The sequence below is a fragment of the Opisthocomus hoazin genome, chromosome 15 (assembly GCF_030867145.1).
Source record: "Opisthocomus hoazin isolate bOpiHoa1 chromosome 15, bOpiHoa1.hap1, whole genome shotgun sequence".
NCBI classification, from domain to species: domain Eukaryota; kingdom Metazoa; phylum Chordata; class Aves; order Opisthocomiformes; family Opisthocomidae; genus Opisthocomus; species Opisthocomus hoazin.
This window is the reverse complement of record NC_134428.1, coordinates 10,910,461-10,927,902: the sequence shown is the minus strand read 5'-3', so window position 1 is coordinate 10,927,902 and position 17,442 is coordinate 10,910,461. Positions and strand designations below refer to the sequence as shown.

The 17,442-nt window shown below is 37.5% G+C and overlaps 1 protein-coding gene across 49 annotated transcripts in view; it reads left to right on the top strand.

The window, feature by feature from the left end:
* RBFOX1 (RNA binding fox-1 homolog 1) overlaps positions 1-17,442 on the top strand; it is a 1,166,109-nt gene that overhangs the window by 955,624 nt on the left and 193,043 nt on the right. The window contains exon 1 of one of the 49 annotated variants that reach the window (XM_075435979.1): positions 9,595-9,799. The exons of the other annotated variants lie outside the window; for them this stretch is intronic. The gene's annotated coding sequence lies outside the window, so the exon portion shown is untranslated. Of the gene's footprint in view, positions 1-9,594; positions 9,800-17,442 lie in introns of those variants that run through there. 49 annotated transcript variants of the gene reach the window in all.

The window sequence follows — 17,442 nt, the reverse complement described above, 5'->3', positions numbered from 1 at the left end:
TAGACTACAGGTGAATAAGACACCATTTTAACAAGTGGTTACAGACTTTTGTAAATATTCCAGTATGCTGCTGTCTCCGTTTTGGGTGATGATGTATTTTGTTAGTGAGGTGTTCAAATTGCTAAAGTTTAGCATATTTGGTGGTTCGGTTTGGTTTTATTTCATTCCAATAAGCAAGGTTGCTATAGACACTTTATTCCTACTAACTTTAGTAAAGGTGTTTCTTTCCTTTGTTTGCTTTTTGTCTTCCTGAGTGAGGAGTTTTGTATATCAAAAGTCAGTTCTGTTTCAGGTTTTGTCTCATTCTGGGAAGAAAATGTGCTTCCAAAAGCCAAGGTTTGCTTGAGGTAATGAGAGCCCCAAACTTGTGACTGCTCACAACAGGACAGTGCAAAATGCTCAGGCAGACAGCACTCGTAGCAGCCAATCAGTTCAGAGACTTGGCGCAAGAGCAGTTTCTGTCCTGCCTCCCTGGTGAGCTCAGCCATTGTGCTTATGACATAAAAAGCAATGTGTGTTTTAATTGCTATGCTTACTTTTGAACTGTTGCTCAAGTATGAGTATGGTTTAAGACAAAAAGGCTGGATCATGGACAGTGCGGTATTGGTTGCCAGAAAAGGTGTGAGCAGTGTCTGCTAGTGCTGGCGATGCAGAAAAACTGTGTTGGCTGCTACATTGAGCAAGGGACTTTGAGGCGTTGGTCTCATAGCAAGTAATCACTAATTGCTAACAAGGTAGCGTTACATTCTGTAAATGCTGTATTGTTTTCTTTTGTGCTTTATTTAATTGAAGCCTCAAGTTTATCATGCAGAAATGGTTTATATTTGAATGTTTATCGAATGTCGAACAGCAAAAATGAAACAAAAAGATTCTGTGGGGTAGTCTAGCATAATCAGTGTGGATTGCAAAGAAAAACGTGGTTAAAGGAAAAGGAAGGAAAAAATAGAAATGTAGCTGTTACTTTAAGCAGAAATATATTGAGAAATGTGGCTGTAGCTATGTCTGCACAAAGAAACTCCTTGCTTGTAAGAAATCCATGGCAGTGACTTCGCCTGGCAGTATTTAATTAATTATTCATTGAGCATTATGTTTGCCTTCCCTTGGGATATGATCTTCCTTGTTGTGTCTCCCTCCTTGCACCAAAAAACATCAACTAATTATTTGTATATAGAATATTTGAATTACTTTCGATCCTGAAAAACATTAGTATGTAAGCACTTTGTTGCTTTTCATAACTAAATGTGTGTAATGGGGAGCTCAACATTCCTACAGCTTTCCTGGGTCCCCATTTTATTGCCACCCCAATGTGCTTGACGGAGAGGGAGGAAGGAAAAAAGAGGAAACGTAAATTATCCTACTGATGTAAGATTAGATCAACATTAAAGCTAGTAGGTGTAATACGGATGCTGCGATCAGGTGCTCGGAGCCAGAATACTCGCAGTCCTTGTGCTGTTGTAATCAAAGGTGCTGAAGACTGAGCAGTTCTCTGATGTGGTCTTATCAGTTGGAGTATGATGTAAATCCTGTTACAGCAGCTTTGTCCGATCTGCCTGTAGCTTTGTTCTGAACCTTTCAGCAACAGTTCACTGAAGCAGAAAGAGCCCTGTGAATTGATATTATAAACCTGCATGGTTGCTTTATTCATTGTTGAAGCAACAGAATATAATAGAATTATTTATTTTAGTGGATTGAGAATACTTTTTTTTTTATTATTCTAACAGGGTGAGCAGGGGAAAAATGTTCTAAATGCAAAAGAGGAAAAGCTAATATTATAATCATATCCATACCCATTTGGAGCACAGTCCCATTGATAATTCAGAATACTATATGTTTATTCGATTTTACATATTCGGAGAGACTGTTAAAATCCCAAAGTGTTGTTACTTCCTGCTGATGTGGAAAAAAATATCATGTGACAGTATCATCATCAGGAAATAATAGTCATGTGAAATAAAAGCTGCTCATAATGCACTTAGTCTTCCCAGACATCTGTATTTTTCAAAGCACCACCTAGCTGCTCTCTTTGGGACCGAGATGAGCTTTAGAAGTTCGAGACTGTATTGTATTCACTTTCTTGCTGGCGGGCATTCCTTCCTGAAGTTCAAGACTGTGAAATTTCTCTTCTGTCTCACTGCTTTGATATGGTATTTGCCTAATAATCAAAGAAATTAAAGTGTGGAAAAAAATAGATAAAACTGCAATGTCTTAAAATTAAAAGGCTGACATTAAGTTCCTCATAATAATGCTGTGATGCCATGTTGACCCTTATTCATGAAAACCAGTTTTTGTGGTGTGCATTAGTAAGAAATAATACAACTCTGGGAATCTGAAAGAAGATATGCGCTATTTGAACTTTTGGTGTGTCATGTAATTTAAAAATTCTGGCTTTATACTTTACAGATCTTCTGGAGAGATTTAGCTGACATTTGTAAATTATGCAGATATGGAGGCCCAACTTTATTTTAGATGTTTGTATATGGTATCAACGAGTTCTGCTACTTAAGATGCATATTCTCTCTTCTGTGGGGACAGGAAGATTTACAAAGTTAGTTCCATTACCACTAAAATGTGTTTCAAATGGATATCTCTCAAAGATGAGAGTTATTTGAGATAGAAATATTTTTGTACACTGCACTTAAAATTGCATGTTCAGTTTTTAAAATTCCTCTGATCGGAAAGTTAGACTAGTCAGTAGCTGTTTGTTTTTTTTATGTTAAGTATTGTAAATACATAAGAAAAAAGGTTTACTAAACGGGTAATCATGGGAAAAATTAAGCTTGTCACCTCTTCATTGAAATTAATAGCTGTAAAAACTACTTTTGTGGAGAAGTAATGTATTTAAATTTAACATTTCATATTTGTCTTTCAATTAATTTCACATAGCATTCCACAAAAAGACAGGCTTTGTTTTGGTTTTATCTGATGATGTAAGCAACCACAGAAAACCAGAGGTCAATTCCTATCTTCAACATAAAAAAAAAACTCAGTCATCCTGCATGCAGACCCCACTGGGGGAATCCTGGTTTTATCTGGAGCGCCTGGGTGAGGGGTAGAGCTTCCGTCGCTCGGCGGGAGAGCCGGGTGTGCTACATGCCAGTCCTGTCTCAGAACTGGCGAAGCAAAGTAGGGCTGAAAGCTCTGAAGGAACTAAATTGTAATCGGAGAGATGGGTGTTTTTGTGTATATGGTGAGAATTGTGTGCACTCACTGCTGCTTTGTGTGTCTGTCTGCTGCTGTATGTGTGGTGTAAGGTGTTTCCACATAGCTGCAGAAACCAGAAAAAGTTGGGGTGGGTACAAAACAATGTCAGAGAAGTCTTGGTACCTGAAAGATGTAGCTGCTTTAGGGAATGAAAAGTGAAAGGGTGGTTGGTTTTCTTTTGTTTTTTAAATTTTTTTCAGCCAGGTAGAATAGTAAGAAGGGAAAACTATTTTCAATTAATTTCATGTATTTAAATAATGGTAGTGTGACAGGAATGCTGCTAATTTTTCTGTTTGTAGTCATGCCTGTCTTTACACATCAAATAGCTGTATGAGCTTTCACAGGGCAAGTTGTTACTAATCCCTGACAAAGGTCCCCGAGGTTTCAGCGAGAGTCTCGGAAACAGTAGGCAGTGCAGCTGTAAATGGGGTGACAGTCAGTGAACCGTGAATCTCAGGTGGGTATTAATTGCTTCATTCTCACTTTAAATTCTAGCTAAAGAAGTCCGACAGTTGTAAATGCAGCAAAATGTACAGAGGAATAAATGGACTTAACTTTGCAGAATGCTGTCTTTTTGGTATGTGTCCACAACATCCATCAGTCTAGATGTTTTGTGTATTGACCACCAGACACTCACGTCCCTACAATATGAAAACATACCTGTTTGTGTTAGCAAGGTGGAGGTTTGACTCATTCGGTAGCCGTGTCTTCTGCCTGTGATCCCTGTAAACATTTGCATTGATTAGAAGGAAAAACAAGGCCTGTTTGCAAGGCCAGAAAGTTGAATTGCCTCAAGTTGTTTTTTTGTTGTTGTTTATTTATTTTGCTTCATTTACATGTGGTTTTTTGTTATTATGCTTTTTTCTCCCAAAATAAATTTTAGGGATTTCTGTAAGGATTGTGGAAAAATAAGGTGTGTGTGTATATGTAGTATTACGGTTTTCTATATTTATGTGTCTATGTCTTCTGAAGTTCATGGAATATCTTGCAGATCTGTTTTTGTATTAAATCTTCACTCTGAAACAATTCCTCCCATTTTGTACTCTGTAGAGCTGTAATATTTGTCCAAAGATCGGCTTCATTCAACATTTTGTTAACTGAAATGGGAAGTGACAGCTGACTAAAAGAAAATCTCCATGCCAAAGAAACAGATATTACTTCTCTCTCACAGATTACTGTATGCCTGGACGCTGAAGACTCGGAGATTGCAGGCACACTAAGGTTTCATATTGATCCATGTTAGACTAATTTGATCAGAAGAGAGACTGCTGTATCATGTTATTTTTTCCTAAAGTATTTGATTGAGATGGCCAAACACTGAGAATGTTGTGCAGGAAAAGAAGGGATTGGAAAAGAGAGATGTTAAAAAAAGAAAAATACAGATTTGTTAGCTATATTTTGTTTGCATTGATTTTCACTATGGATATATATCTTTCGATGGCAGCTGTCTTCAAAATAATAGCATAATAGATAATACTCTGCCAAATAAGTTAGTATTTTTATTAGTTCTTTTTACTGATATTTGTAGAATGATGTAATCACTGAAGTTGGTCAGCAGTAGATAGTTGGTCAGTAGCTGCACACTCAGCAAAGATGTTTTTCTTCATCGCATTTTGCATGTTTTTTGGCAGAGTATGAGAAAGCCATGGTTATGAATATGAAGGCTGTGGTAAGAATACGAAGTTGAAAACTGTCTGAAGAAGAGATTCTGCAACATGGGCCAGAGAAAGTATAAATTATATCCTAGTCTTGCCGAAGTAGGTCTCGAGCTACCGGGAGTGCTCCGTCCAACAGAAGACAGCCGACCGTCTGCTGCTTAGTTTGGGTTTAGCAGAGTGCGACTTGACAGATCGGAGTCAGTGGTGACTGTGCTGGTTTGAGGAGTCCCTGTCCTTGGTGGTCTGCTGCCATGCCACAAGGCGGGGAGGTAGGGGATTATGAAGTACTGGGAGATGACCACAGTTTTGGGTGGCGATGGTACTTCAGAGCTTCCTATGCATAGGGAGAAGGGATGTTAGGGTGCTTGTGCCCGGCTGCGTCTGCTGTTCTCCAGCTCCTTCACCATCCTGTGGGTTGAGACAAGAAGCATTATCAACTAACTGGCGTTCATCTCTCCCAGACTTTCAACAGGCTTGAATGAGGACATGTGCCCGGCTCTCCCTTTGCTTAGTCCTTGCAGGGAGCACACATTTTTATAAGGAGTCACCACTTAAGGGAGATACAGCTTAGCTAAATTGAAAAAGGTCCAGTGGGATTTTTCTTGTCCATCTTTACTTCTGTAAAGGAAGCAGATGATCTGAAAATTATGTTGTCTGAAAGTATAATATTAAGAAATGGGAAACCATTAGCTTGCTGTCATTCCCTGGCTAATGTTATCCTAATTTTGTTACTGAGCTTACTATTGGATGTCTTCTGTCCAGCTGAATAAAAATTAGACCAAAAGTATCCATTTTGTATAAACCGAAAACAGACTGGTTGTATAGTAACCTGGCATAAGCCTCAGTGAGACGGAAAGGGTAGTTATCACACAGTGTCATCACATCATTTGTAGAGAATTATTAGGGGTTTTTTTTTTTGCTTGCAGTTATAGCTCAGGACAGGGAAAAAAATGTGTATTGCTTTCTTTTCCTTTTTTTGGACTCATGAGATTGCATGCTTTGTCAAGAGTACATTTGTTAGTCTCACTGTCATATTTGTATTAAAGACATAACAGGATCCTACTGCGCTATCAATTGCTTTTCATTACCCTCGACTTTGCTTTGCAAAGGTCATCACCTTGCGTGTGAATCGAATTTGGGAAAGGGTATTTTCTTTAGAAGTACAATTGCAGTCTGCATTAAAAGGCAGTGCTGTTTGGGAAAGTTAATGTAACATATTCCTGAGCTTCCTTTTAACTCTTCCATAAAGTTAATTCAGCACCTTTGTGTGGGCAGATTGTGTTCTTCCCTGTCGGAGTTGCATTTGCTTTTGTTTTGTTTCAGGTTTGAATAATACATTTGATTATCATGGCAAATGTTGCAGTGTATGCATGCCTGACTGTAGTGCCTAATTAACTGATGATAACAAGGCAGGATTGCCCTCTTCTCTTTCATAAGCAATCATATACATGACAGTTCTTTTATCTTTCTTCAAAATTGACTTGCTCTCCTGACCCTTAAGCAGCTCCTGTTTTGTGTGTTTACCTCTGATGTCTTTGCAAGACTGTTAATTTTCTGTGGCATATCCTATCTGGTTGTAATTAACACATCGAACAATGAAGAAATAGTTCTGCTTGCAGATGCCTAATGGAGAAATGCTTTCTTCCAGTAATTATACAGCTTCATTTTACTGATTTGCATTGACCTATGAGGGTTTTTTTATTTTAAAAAACATCTACAGTGGTATAGTCCTATTTAGATAGGGAGAGGAAACGAAAAAATTAAGTTTATTTGCTGTAGTTTACCTACACATATAAAGTAAACTTAGAAGCAGTCAGTGGTAAGTTTGGTGAAGGTTTGCATTTACCAAAGTTTAACTGGAGGTAAACAGTGCTGGCCTCTTGCGTGTATTTAATCCTGGAGTCGAAGGCCCGTTCTTATAATTAGAAGCTTCAAGAAGTACTTGACCTATTTTAAGGAGGCATTAAAGTCACATGTATATAAAACAAATATTTTCCAGCTTTGTATCTTAAAAAACCCTGAACTTACATTTCAAATAACTGAGACTAGGATTTCTATTTATCGTTTTATAGCTAGGCTGAGATTAAAGCCATAATGAATACAAGTTCAAAGAGAGGAAGGTAGAAGAGAAAAGATTGATAGTTACAGCAATAAAAACAGGGGCAAAAAGAACAGCTTTTCTGAAGGACTCGGGCTGGAATAATAATGATAGAATTGTCTAAATCGATATATCTCTTGTCAGCCTCACGTCTGATGTTTGAATCAGGCCTTTTCTGCAAGAGCTTTCCTCAGGAATATTGAATTATTTATTATTTGTATCTTTTTTTCCTTCGCTTTCTGATGATTTTTTTTCTTTTTATTCCCTGACTTAGTAAAATTTGTTTTTATGCTGCCAGGTTCAATGTTGTCTACTGTTTGATAAATAGCACTAATTGGATGTATAGCAGAAGTCGTGTAAAAATGTATGACTTCAATTACATCTAGAACAAATTTTTCTTCATATTGATCTTTTTTTCCTGTATAAGATCTGCTCTTCATAGCCTCCAGTGCTGAGTTTTTAAGGAATTACTCTATGTCCATATGTTGACATGCACTTTTGAACCCATGCATTTTTTTTTTTTAAAAAAAAGGAATGCTGTCTCAAACCAGTTCTGCCTGAGCAGTAAGTGAAAAATTAGAGTCATTCAAATAGTGAAATATTCATATAGTATTCTAGTCAGATGAGGGACTGCACTACTTTAAAATTACAATGCCTATTTGCGGTCCCCATTTCTTTTGTCTGAGATAATGAAATGAAGGTACTGGCCAATTAATGAAAACATCTTTCATTAACAGTTGTAATTCAGATAAAATTAAAATATGTGTTTTGAAAGTCATTTCCGCGCGGTGAAGCTCTGCTCATTTAAATCTACAGTTGTACACCACAGTGTTTAGCCTTGTAAATGTTACCAAAGGTGCCAACGTAATAGAAATGTACTGTCTGTAGTTTCAAATATTCCGTCAGAATTCTCACTGTGTTACAGCTGTGATGTTTGTAGATTGGTTCGTTCCTCTTTGTATCGGTGTGTGATGTGATACATAATTTGATCCAAATGTTTGGTGCTGATTTATGGTAAAATGAGTTAGTGTATTTGCCCTGAAATGTCTTCATAGGTCAGAACAAAAGATGGGCTGAATTTCACATTTGGACTGGGATTATGGTTTTCCCTGGTACGGGGTGATGGACTGGCTAGAAGTTTAGGTCTGAATCCAGGTTTTAGCAGAGCTGAAAGCTGTCAGCATTGGGCTTTTGCGTAGGATGCTGTTGTAATCTGTTATGCACGTTGGTTTTCATGGTGTGCCTTTTTGAGGGAAGTGCAAGGCAATATTGCCTTGTCCTTATTAAATATATTTTTTGTTCATTATGTAAGTCTTTGCTTGCTGTGCTTCATGCTTCAAACTCCTCTAAAGTGGGATTCAAAGTAAAGGGTTATATAAACAGTCATGTTTATGCCATTCAGCAGTGGATCAAAGGGAATAGTCCTCACAATTGTGGTTAATTTATGTCATTTGAAAATGCAATTACCTCATGATTATTGCCTGCTCTATACAGTCCTATTTTGTGTTTTTAAAAAGCAGTAACACTCTAGGTTGCGAAACAGACTGGCTATAACCTAAATCCTGCAGTTTTTTTCTCCGATATGTGCCCCATTGTAATTACAGGGAGGGGATAAGTGCAAAGGAATTGCAAACTTTGCTTCAGTAGTTGTAATAATTCAGTGAATTGGTAGAGATTCTCTTGTTTCTGATGGCGCGAATTCTCAGGATATGTTGCAGGCTGTTAATATGTGTATCTTTCAAAATGTGTATTGGTATGTGAGAAATACCGCCTGTCTCTAAAGTGTTTTGTTTCAGAAACCCTAACTTTAAAATAATCCCTTAGAAACAGCTGTATAACGTAATTTATTTGAGGACTGTCAATAAATGCTGGAATTGTTCTGTAGCTCATCAGATGATGCTGGGGTTAACTAGATAAAAAGAAGTTGGTGGGGGTTTTACCCAAAGCCCTGTTTAAGCCTCGCTAGTCTCCTGTTTTTTCCTGTAGCAGTTTGACGAAATTGCCTTTCCTACCAGCAGCCTGTTAGGTGCTGTGCACAGAAACAAAACCCTATTGTTTTAGATTTTCTTTCATATTATGTAGGTGTCTGTGCCATACCACCCACACAGTAAAGCAAGTGAGCTGTGAAATATATTCATTGTTAGAGTACAGGGGAAATGGAGGCAAGCAATCGGCAGTAATAATGTACGACAGCAAGGGGAGGCTGCCAACATTACCTGCATTATTTCGGTTGCCTTTTTCATTATAGGTTCAGGAAATAGGCAGCAATTCGATTATGGCATGATTTGGGATGGAATTGCTTGCCGTTCACTGACCCTGTCACAAGGGGATCAAATGAGAAGTCAGCTCAAATAAAGTTTATAGTGCATTAACTGGACCAAGCATTGCCTAGCCTGGGAGCATGATTTTTCATCTTCCAGGGTTTTGTAACTGCTTCTCAGATATATTTGTACCTTAAGGCGAGAGGGGAGGGGTGACAAAAAAAAAAGAAAAAAAAAAGAAAAAAAAAAAGGAGGATTGGCTGAGATGCATAGGAATGAGCTAGTTGGCCAATAGTGTACATTCCCCTCCCATGTGCAAATCTCAGCTCCTCTCTAGCTTGTGAGAAGCAGCATGATTAATAACACTGAGGGAACCTGCCTGTTGGATTATTAATTTTCCATCCTTTTTCCCTTCTCTTACACATACCCCTGATGCTTTGCCTTTTTTAAAAAGCTTTTCTCTTTCCTCCCCCCCTTTTTTCTTTTTTTCTTTTTTCTTTTTTTTTTCCCCATGGAGCTAACCACTAGCCACTAACATTCTCGTGGCTATCCAACCTTGCAAGGGCTTACTTCACAGTGGGGTGAGTTTGTGTATTAAAATAGGGGATTCGGCAAGGAAGCAGCAGCAACAACAGGGAGAGGGGAGGAAAAAAAAAAAAAAAAGGAAAGAAGCAAAGCCATCCCTGTGATGCTTGATTACAGTACAGTTGCCTTTAGCTACAACTGTTAAAACTAGGGTTAATGCTGACCTAGAAGGCAAGAAATATGTTGCAGTGCCTGCCTGTTAGTTCTAGAGAGTACTGCACTGCATGGACAGATAAACATTGTTCCTTATTATTCAAACTAATTAAAATTGGCCCTTTAGAAACCTTGATTGCATAGAGAGGGTGCAAATTAATAGAAAAAGGGAGTTAATGGTAGGTAATTGGACAAGCTGCGGTTTTTTGTTGGTGATGCTCGTGGGTTTTTTCCTTTTTTTATAAGGCTTTTATAAGAGTCATTATAATGAAAATAGGTTTTGTTTCCAATCACAAATATATCGTTGCTAAGTTTTGTGATTTTTGTGGAATAATCATGATGAGATATCCTTTACAGAGCAGTAGTGTATTTGGTGGGGAGCCTCACGCCAGCTGAGGACAATTTAGCCCCTGTTCGGTAGAGTGGGCGCTGATGATGTTTACACGCACATGTGATACCGTGGGGTGCTCTTTTGATTCGCTGACCAGGTCATGTGTCCAGTCTATATAAAGAAAATATGTAATGCAGGAGTTCCATGTTGATTTTAGATGTTTAGATTTGCTTAGTTTTATGAAGTTGTTATGTTATAATACTGTGCAATGTATTTTATTATTTCAAATTAATATAGGAGGATTAAGAAATCTACTTTTATTGATTCCCAGGGTAATACAGTGAAATAACAAGAATTTTGTGTCTTGAAGCACATTACAGAATATATGTACATCTTAATTAAAATAAAGTGTTGGTAAACTAATACCAAGTAATTTTTAAGTACACAGAAGTATACATTTTTAAGTATACATATATATACATAAGTATATGTGTCTAGGTGTATGTGTACATGCAATGGGTAGTTTTGTTTGTGAAAGCAGCAGACAACAGAGTGCATTACAAAAGCAGTGTTCATGTGTTTTTGCTGAAGGTAGGATGGGGTGGTGTACACTTTTTAACCTATGCAATACTTCTTGAGGGATAAGGAGACAAGGAGTATAGTATAGCTATTCTGGATTTATATAGCATATGCATTGCAACTGCTTTTAATTTTAATTTTTGCCTTGAATTTGTGTATTCATAATTTGTCTTGTGATTTAAAAGCATTGATACAAGACAAAAGATTTCCTACCAAATACCAACATAGACAGTATACATACAGGCATTCTGCACATTGTACCATAGAATCATAGAGTATCTCAAGTTGGAAGTGACCCATAAGGATCATCGGGTTCAAATCCCATATGATATATATTTATCTGTCTTACATACATATATCTGCCTTATATATAATGAGGATATGTATATGTTATATATCTATCTTCCAGCATTTAGCTGGAAGGAAATGTTTTATAAACTGAAGTTCCTCTTTTTCTTGTCAGTCTTTAAATGTGCGTACTGTAAACAAGCTGGTCACAGTCTGAGTATTCAGTGTGTCCTGGTATTGTTTTAACAGTATTCTACATAATGAGGTCTTTCTGCCTGGCATACACGTCATTCTTAAATTTCAGTTACTCTTTACTAGGAATCCTTACCTTACTGTGAAAGGACCTGTTTTGTACCTGGAAGGTAGTTTATAATGTCGTTATAAAGATACTGTTTCCAGTTTAAGTTTGAGATGCATGGAAAACCTGTGGCAGTGCTTTTTTGTTTGGCTTAATTATTTATTTTTATTGCCTGCGAGATTATTAGTACATTAGTAGAAGGAACTGTCATTGATTGATTACTGAGCCCTAATTGTTTTTTTATTCCTCTCCCTGTATTAACGTTAGTGATACCAAGTTTCGACATGCATGAACACTATGACATACAGTGCAACAAAACCACTGAATCTATTGCAGCTTGTTATTCTGAGAACTGTATTTATGATAATATATTTTCTTTTTAAATACGTATTTTACTTTTGATTTTTTAATAAAACTGCTCCCCTATAATGCTGAAACATACTTAAACATGAAAACAATGAATGTATTTCTGAGTCCAGTCTCATTCTGACACTTGCATATGCTATATGTCTCCATCTGCTCTGGGTGAGCAATAGCCTGGTGTGCCTGTATCAAGTAATGCCTAATTTTTGCAATTAACTACTGTAACAGTAGCTTTGAAAAATATCTAATGCTGAAACATAATAATTTTTTCTTTTTTCACTATGGCTAAGCATTCATTATTTTTGTTCTTTTTGATACCAAGAAATTAGGTCATGTAAAACAATAGCAGGAAATGTAATTTTTGATTGAGTAGATGAGCCAGCCCTCTTGCAACTCAGACTACAAAGACAGAATAAAACTTTGTGATCTCTAAAACGGTATCATTTGCTGGGCATGTTCATTTTTAGATCCCAACAATTATAGATATGTCAGGTGTTACAAAGCTAGTGCTTGTAGTCTTTATTGACTTTTATAATCTAATATATGGTTCTGATACATAAAAAAATCAACGTCAATAAGATTTTCTCCAAATGCAATAGTAGGTGTTTGCATTTTTAATTTTGTTTGTATTTTTTACTAAATTAATAGTATCTGGAAATAAAATTGATGGAATAATTCTGTAACAACTCCTTGGAAATATGTAATGGGTTGAATCTCTTCCACTGTTCATACATGGAACAGTATTGCAATAGTACGGGTGTTTTCTTCACATTGTAACTGACGGATTTATTTGTAATACAGCCTCCAAACCCCGCAGGTCTTAGCTTATCTCAGTTTGCTTTCACAGTGTTGACACACATATATCACCATCTCAGTAATCTGAAGAATGTACAGGATTGGTGAACGCAAATTGCGTATTTTTTTCAGCCTTCATTGTTTTATTATCTGTATACTTCTCAGTTCTATCTGTCATGTATTTTGTGGCAGAAAGAGATTCCTTCTTTCTCTCTGGGTCGGTACTTATGATGTGTCCAGGCTTCTAAAGACTACAGTTAGTAATTCCTAAAGCTCTTAGAGAAGTGATTAGGGAGTCATGATTGCTTACAAATTGAGTCTTTTTTCTGCCTGACACTGATCCTGTGATAGTCTCCCCACTTAATCCTCACCAGCAATTTGCCTATAGTTGCAGCTAACAGGAGGTGATTAGAGGGGAGTTGCCCACTGCCTTTTTACTTCTGTTGTAGTGGCATGTTAGACAGAGGCTAGTGAATCAAAGCTGTTTTCCTATTAACTCAACACCTCCTAGTGCATTAGAGCCACTTTTATCTAATAACAGTGTTCAGCTGCTAGCACTATTTTAATGGTATTTGGTATTCCTTTTAAAACATCACAAAATGAGCATTTTTAAAAATGGAGAACAAAAAGTGTGAAGCAGAATGTCCAAAGATGAAAGCAAAATAATGAAACTAACAGGTCTTATTTTTATCAGCACACGTGTGCAACCCCTCTTAGAATTACAGAGAATTTTCTCTCTGCATCAGTAGGCAAGGAGACTCCACTTTCTCTAAACATTACTTTAATTGCAATCCTGGTGACAGGTAGCTGATGTAATACTTTTGAAGTGATAATGGAATACATTTACAAGGGAAAACAGCACCAATGAAAGGGTGATAAGAGTTAACTTTTCAAGTGTTAGTTATAGTGAAGAATAATATGAACGGCCTGAGTGAAATTTTCTAAATATTTACTGCTTTTTATTTTGACTCACTTGTAAACATATCAAGGATTAGTTGGCATTTGTTATTTTATTGGTACAATACAGAACCTTCACCCTGAAGCCTGCATTCTCTGGTTTTTATAACTTTTATTTAAAAAATTAACATTGTTTTATACTTTACTACTTTATCGACAGAGTTCTTTTTTTATTATTATTATTATTATTATATATTAAAAAAACTGTAGTCATGGATTTAAAAGACCCCTGTAGTGACGTACAATCTGAGAAGTGTCCAACAGCAAGCTGACTTGGGTTTGTTTTTTTGAGGTCAGTGAATACATGTTCTTTTTTTTAAGATTCAGAGCATGCATCAAATAGTGCATATATGTAAGGTTTTAAACACAATTTCTTGGCTTTACAGAGTCGAGCAGTGGGCTACATGCAAAGAGTATGTTTATATGATGTGGACTGTGACTAAGGTTACTGTCCAAGTTAGAATAGCTAGCTCAAGTACAAAAACACAAAGCTGGCAGTTAACAAGAACATCCCTCTAAGTGGTAGATTGGTTGAGATGCAAGGAACGAAAGAGGTGGCATCTCTAGCGATCTCACTGTTTACCGAAGAGTCTCTGCTTATCGTTTAAACTTCTTTATCTCCTTTCTATTCTTGAGGTTCATATTGCTAATCATAAAGGCATACTTCAGAAACACAATAGTGAATATATTTTAATTTACGTGCTTTTGAGTATATAATGTGAGCAAGTTACATTTTAACACCCATTAACAATTTGAAGTAGACTGCTAAAATAAAGGAAAACACGCATTAGGTGTTGGCTCAGACTCAGCCAGCTCATCCCATTGAAAGACACAGAAACCTCATAAAAGTCACCTGTAATGATAATTCCCTCTTTAATTTGATCCTACAGGACAAGGACAAACAAAACTGGACAAAGTTTTCTGCTTTTAGATTGTTGAGAAATTATTTTATATGCAGTACACGCACGCATATAGATAGCTAAATAAATACATCTGTCTATCCTGAAATTGTAAAACATGTTGTAGTATCTGCATTTGTCACAGATCTATCATATATTTTGTCGATACATCTTCATGCACACATCTTCTCCAAAAACAATAAACATTATTTTGCTCTGTGTCAGAATGCTATTTTCAAGCTCAGGCTTTTTTTTAAGAGAAATACAAAGTATGGAAAAATCCTCGTGCCAGTGTTGATGCCTCTCCATGTGACTGGCAAAAGCAGACAGAGCAGTAACAATAGTCTAAATCGGGTCACTCCAAAATCCCCATTTTGTATTTTTCATTTCACATTCTGCTGTTGTCCTGTCTGGAGCTGACAACCATGCAGAAAAAACATCCATGTTATAAGTAAGGTGCACCAGTCCAGAAATTCTTACCTCATGTTACATCCTTGGAAGCATGCGCTGGATCTTAGGGAATTCAGGATGTAACTGAATTCTGTTGTGGAACCCACTTTGCAGGAAATGTGTTGATCAGGAACTCTGTTATCCTTTAGTCCTTACGTTTTGTCTTCAGTTATACAGTGTGTTTCTCATTTTTAATATGGCTGCAAAAATGTATCCTGTTTGCACAAGGAAGCCAAGTGGTACCACCTATCATTTGTTGTCTTTTCTGGGAAATGGAAGACAGATGAGTAAGCTGTTTTCTGCTGTATATTTGTGTTTCTTCTTTATGTGGCAAATACTAAACATTAAAAATGACAAATTCTATTATATAGAGGCTGCTGAGCTTCTGGTATTAAAAAGACATAAGCAAAAAAGTCGGTCAAAACTATATCTGAATTGTTTTTCATACTTTTTGTAGGTACTAGATGCAGAACCATAGGAAATGTGTATAGTCCCTTCAGTAGACACATTGCTGCAAACTATGGCCTGACAGGGCATCTGTCTGCCAGAGCTGGAAGACTGCTTAACATCCAGGACTTCAAAGCCTGTTTTGTTTATTTAGGTAGTAAGTGTGCCTCAGTTTTAAGGTGAAATACCGCCAATTCGTGCTGCTGAAATAGCTGGATTTTAGATTTCCACAGTTATGCAAGAAAAAGCTATTTTTAGTCATGTGAGCTATCAATTGTGGAAGGACAAAGCAGTATTTCTGAAACTTAATAAAGATAATGGATTTATCTAAAAGGTAGATTTCTATATCATATTAATAGACTTACTTTGTAATTTTGTTAAACTTCTTTTCTGTCTATCTTTTCCTTTTCAGAGGGCTTGTAATGGAGGGTTGTAGCAGAAAAGTAGAATAGTTTTTAATTGCTGATTGCAGCCCAGAAACGTGTAAAGTCCATACAGATATATGGAAGTGTACAAAATCACTGACCTGAAGGAACAAGACTATTAATGACATTATTTAAGATTAAAAAAAAAAAAAAAAAAGGCGTGAGATGGATGAAATCTGAATGGATGCAGATTTCATGATATTAACAGCTTGCTCTAGTTTACCTAGGGATTAATTATAAAATTAGACATTGCAGGGTTTTATTCTTTCATCCTCAAAGTCTCTCATGCCCTGCCTAGTCCAGTGTAATACAGCATTTCTCCTGCGGCGTGCTGTGGTATCCCATGTTTAGGTTGCAGCTGGAAGTGATTTCCCATTCCAAGGAAATGATCAGGACACGTTGTGAGTCTGTGTCAGGGTAAAAACTGTGTGCACACAGTCTCCTCTCCCACTGTCTCTGGAATGAAAACCCAGGCGCATGGAGTAGAAGGGGACAAGGACTGCAGCGTTTCTCAGAGTGCACCTACCCTACCGTGTGTCTGGAACCACAGTGAGTCAGAAACGAAGCACAGCTCTATTTATGGCTGCAGACACTCCGGGTTTCTGAGATGTATGGTATTGGCATGCAGTTCCTGTTACATGTCTCTCGGTGAATCATCTGTTGGCACTTGGGCGTTGTGGTTCCTTCTGAGTGCAGTGCCTTGCTTTGCAGTGACTGTTTAAATACCTTTGGCATGTCCTGTTTGCTTAGTCTGTGGTTTTTAGGATAAAAATGTGAAAATGGTAAGGGGGAGAAACAATTACCTGCTTTGGTGATTTCCGCAGGAGAAAATCCAGTTTGGTCTCAAAGAGTAAAACTGAATTGTGTTGTAGTGAACTATCGTGAGTGACAGAGGCATGGAACATCAAACAGTGACGTTCGGTGTTCCTTGGGCTGCTTCCTCCTTTAGTGGTCAGGCTTTAGTGTACCTGATCGGACTTGGTTGTCAGGTGGTTTTACAGTCTTATTTCTGACAAAAGTCTTTTAAGAATCACAGTGCAGTGAACAGCCCTGTTATTGAGGCCCGCACTGTACTTCCGCAGTCAGGTCTGTAATGTTCGTGTTACCACAATTTTAGAGGTGCAAAAAGAAGGCGGGCTTTAATGGCTCCGTGAGTGATACGACTCTGAGTAACTAAGGCTGGTATTTTGACTGATGTTGTGGTATTTTTATAATCAACTTCTAGAGAATTACCATTTTTTCGAGCATATATTAAAATTGTAGCAAATGAAAGCATTTCTAGCACTTTTTCTGTCTGTAGTCCAGAGACAACAGTCAGCAAAAGGTTGATTGTATCTTCTGCTTTCGTACCTCCCGTTACTCCCTTGGGTAGCGGGCTGCTTCTATCGATGAGTGGAAAAATATGGCTCCATGCCTCTCCCCCCTGCTAGGGGAAATCGGATAGCTCTGCAAATGAAGAAGGAAGCCCTGCCCTTCCTTGTACCTGTGTGAGCTATGTGCAGTTCTTCGCTGAACCAAAGCATGAACCTCATCTGGGTGAAGCTAACCAGGTTGCTTTGGGTTAGTTTAACCTACGGCAAATTCCCAGTCTTGTTCGCCAGTACTCCCACGCCGGTTTGAGTCAGCACATGTGAGAGGGCACTGTGGGGGTCAG